General features: G+C 43.1%; 1 long non-coding RNA gene across 1 annotated transcript; it reads right to left on the bottom strand.

Moving 5' to 3' along the window:
- Positions 1-448: 448 nt before the first annotated feature.
- LOC135540988 (uncharacterized) lies at positions 449-1,769 on the bottom strand. Its single transcript, XR_010455891.1, has 2 exons — positions 1,691-1,769; positions 449-1,505 (listed from the first exon to the last, which is right to left on the bottom strand). It is a non-coding gene; the product is annotated as an uncharacterized LOC135540988 (long non-coding RNA).
- Between the last annotated feature and the right edge of the window lie 1,880 nt (positions 1,770-3,649).

The raw sequence follows: 3,649 nt of genomic DNA, 5'->3' as shown, positions 1-3,649 counted from the left end.
AGCAGAGCAGAGCCTCCAGTCTTAGGCAGAGCAGAGCATCCTGTCTTGGGCAGAGCCTCCAGTCTGAGGCAGAGCAGAGCTTCCTGTCTTGGGCAGAGCCTCCAGTCTTGGCAGAGAAGAGCCTCCAGTCCTGGGCAGAACCTCCAGTCTTGTGCGACTATAATATTGTGTTGACAGCTGAGCTAACTGAAGACCTGGCATTCAACTCGCAGTTGTTGATATCGTTTCCATGATAACATGTTGTAGAATGTGTCTTATGAAAAACATTCCAGACACTGGTACTTCTTGCCGTCTTGGCAATTTGGCATAACTGTGATTTGACAGCCCAATATCAGCTAGCTAGATAGGCTAACCATCTGTAGCTATCCCCAAGCTATGCTAGCTAGCTGCTGTCACGTTGGCTAAACACAAGGTCAGTGCAGTCTTTATTTTATTTAACCTTTATTAAAACTAGGCAAGTCAGTTTAAAAAAAAAAACATGAAAAAAAATATTTACAATGACAGCCTACCAAAAGGCAAAAGACCTCCTGTGGGGACGGGGGCAGAACAGTGATAAACATATGTTGCAGAACAGTGATAAAATAATTTTCTCATATATTGACAAGCATACCCATAACGTGATGCAGCCACCATCATGCTTGAAAATATGAAGCGTGGTTCTCAGTGATGTGTTGGATTTGCCCCAAGCATTACACTTTGTATTCAGAACATAAAGGGAATTTCTTATTGCAGACAGGATGCATGTTCTGGAATATTTTTCTTCTGTAGAAGCTTCCTTATTTTCACTCATTTAGGTTAGTATTGTGGAGTAACGACAATGTTGTTGATCCATCCTCTGTTTTCTCCTATAACAGCCATTCAACTTTAACTGTCTTAAAGTCACCATTGGCCCCATGGTGAAATCCCTGAATGGTGTCCTTCCTCTCCAGCAACTAAGATAGGAAGGTTGCCTGTATCAATCATATCTATCAAATCTATTTATAAAGCCCTTTTTACATTGGCCGATGTCACAAAGTGCTGTACAGAAACCCAGCTTAAAACCCCAAACAGCATGCAATGCAGATGTAGAAGCACGGTGGCTAGGAAAAACTCACTAGAAATGGAAGAAACTAGGAAGAAACCTAGAGAGGAACCAGGATCTGAGGGGTGGCCAGTCCTCATTATAACAGAACATGGCCAAGATGTTCAAATGTTCATAGATGACCAGAAGGGTCATATAATAATAATCACAGTGGTTGTCGAGGGTGCAACAGGACAGCACCTCAGGAGTAGATGTCAGTTGGCTTTTCATAGCTGATCATTCAGAGTTAGAGACAGCAGGTGCGGTAGAGAGAGTCCCAAACAGAAGGTCTGGGAGAAGGTAGCACGTCCAGTGAACAGGTCAGGGTTCCATAGCCGCAGGCATAACAGTTGAAACTGGAGCAGCAGCAGCACGGCCAGGTGGACTGGACAGCAAGGTGTCATCAGGCCAGATAGTCCTGAGCCATGGTCCTAGGGCTCAGGTCCTGAGAGAGAGAGAGAGAAGAGAAGAGAAGAGAAGAGAAGAGAAGAGAAGAGAAGAGAAGAGAGAGAGAGAGAGATAGAATATTTGAATTAGAGAGAGAGAATATTTGAATTAGAGAGAGCATACTTAAATTCACACAGGACACCAGATGAGAAAGGAGAAATACTCCAGATATAACAGACTGACCCTAGCCCCCGGACACATAAAATATTGCAGCATTAATACTGGAGGCTGAGACAGGAGCGGTGTGGGAGACACTGTGCCTGCCAAACAGGCAGGATATAACCCCACCCACTTTGCCAAAGCACAGCCCTCACACCACTAGAGGGATATCTTCAACCATCAATCTACTACCCTGAGACAAGACCGAGTATAGCCCACGAAGATCTCCCCCACGGCACGAACCCGAGGGAGGCTCCATCCCGGACAGGAAGATCATGTCAGTGATTCAACCCCCTCAAGTGACGCATGGAAGAGCACCAGTAAGCCAGTGATTCAGCCCCCGTAATAAGGTTAGAGGCAGAGATTCCCAGTAGAGAGAGGGGAACCGGCCAGGCAGTACCTCTGTAGTGACTGGGTGTATTGATACAGTGTAATTAATAACTTCACCATGCTCAAAGGGATATTCAATGTTACCTTGATTTTTATTTAACTAGGCAAGTCAGTTAAGAAAAAATTATTATTTTCAATGACAGCCTAGGAACAGTGGGTTAACTGCCTGTTCAGGGGCAGAACGACAGATTTGTACCTTGTCAGGTCTGGGATTCAAACTTGCTACCTTTCGGTTACTAGTCCAACGCTCTAACCACTAGGCCACCCTGCCACCCCGATGTCTGCTTTTTGTCTTTCTACCCATGTACCAGTAGGTGAATCCTTCTTTACAAGACATTGGAAAACCTACCTGGTCTTTGTGGTTGAATCTGTGTTTGAAATTCACACTATTATTGCACATAGAGTTAGTCCATGCAACGGATTGTGTGACTCATTAAGCACATTTCTACTCCTGAACTTATTTAGGCTTGCCATAATGAAGGAGTTGAATACTTATTGACTCAAGACATTTCAGCTTGTAATTTTTTATTAATTTGTAAAAAAAAAAAAAAAAAAAAACATTTCCACTTTGACATCATGGGGTATTGTGTGTAGGACATCGACACACAATCTCAATTTAATCTATTTGAAATTCAAGCTATAACACAACAAAATGTGGAAAAAGTTGAGGGTTTGAATACTTTCTCAAGGCACTGTACATCTCATGAGGACATGAATAAGGTGCCCTTATGGTATAGCCTGTGCTTAATTTCTAAATCGGGAAGCAAAAAGTGAGCTCAAGAGGGGGCGACCTGAGGTACCGGAACGCATGAAAAATAAATCACCTTTATAATAAAGCAGTGTATGCATATCATCGCATTTGCGTAATGGCATAGAGCAGTCGAATAGCGGCACTTACAGACGTTGCACAAGGAGAACATTTTTAGTGGCCTTGGGTCAGGGAAGAATTTGGCCATTTATAAACGCATTTCATGCAATTCTACCTCCTTTTACATGACTGGAGACTTTGGCGTAATCTTTTTTAATGCCGCGTTCAAAACATGGAAATCCGGTCATCCAACTCAGAATTCCAAGTCGGGAACTCGGGCCTCTTTCCAGAGCTCCGACCTGAAGATCACTGACGTCATGATTATAACTCGTTTTTTTTCAAGTTCTCAGTTGTCATAAAAGCGCCATAATAAATGATGGAAATGACAGGCTGAGAATCTGAGATCAATAAAAGTGTCCTTGTCTTGAATCCATCAATAGCCCAGGCCTAGGTGTGTGGAAACACATATTGTAGGCTATAATATGAGGAGGAAATTATAGTCCTAAAAATGCTTTTCCGTGCTTTCACTGACTCACCCAATTACGTGCAACTCACTTGCTTGTGATGGCCGTTGCGCTCGTGCCAAAATCTCCTCTCAAATAGGCCTATTTGGAAGTTGATCAAATATTTTGGTAGCCTACAGCAGGAGCCATTTTCTTTCCAAATGTATTTTAATGTATCAGTGGTGCTACAGCTCCTCCAGAACGCTCCGCGCAGCTATGATTCTATAAGGAAATAAATTATGAAGTGCAGAGATGACAGTTGCAGGGTCATTCATGTCTATC

This window comes from Oncorhynchus masou, chromosome 6, assembly GCF_036934945.1.
Source record: "Oncorhynchus masou masou isolate Uvic2021 chromosome 6, UVic_Omas_1.1, whole genome shotgun sequence".
Lineage (NCBI taxonomy): Eukaryota > Metazoa > Chordata > Actinopteri > Salmoniformes > Salmonidae > Oncorhynchus > Oncorhynchus masou.
The sequence above is the reverse complement of the archived record's forward strand: the minus strand, read 5'-3'. Positions and strand labels throughout refer to the sequence as shown.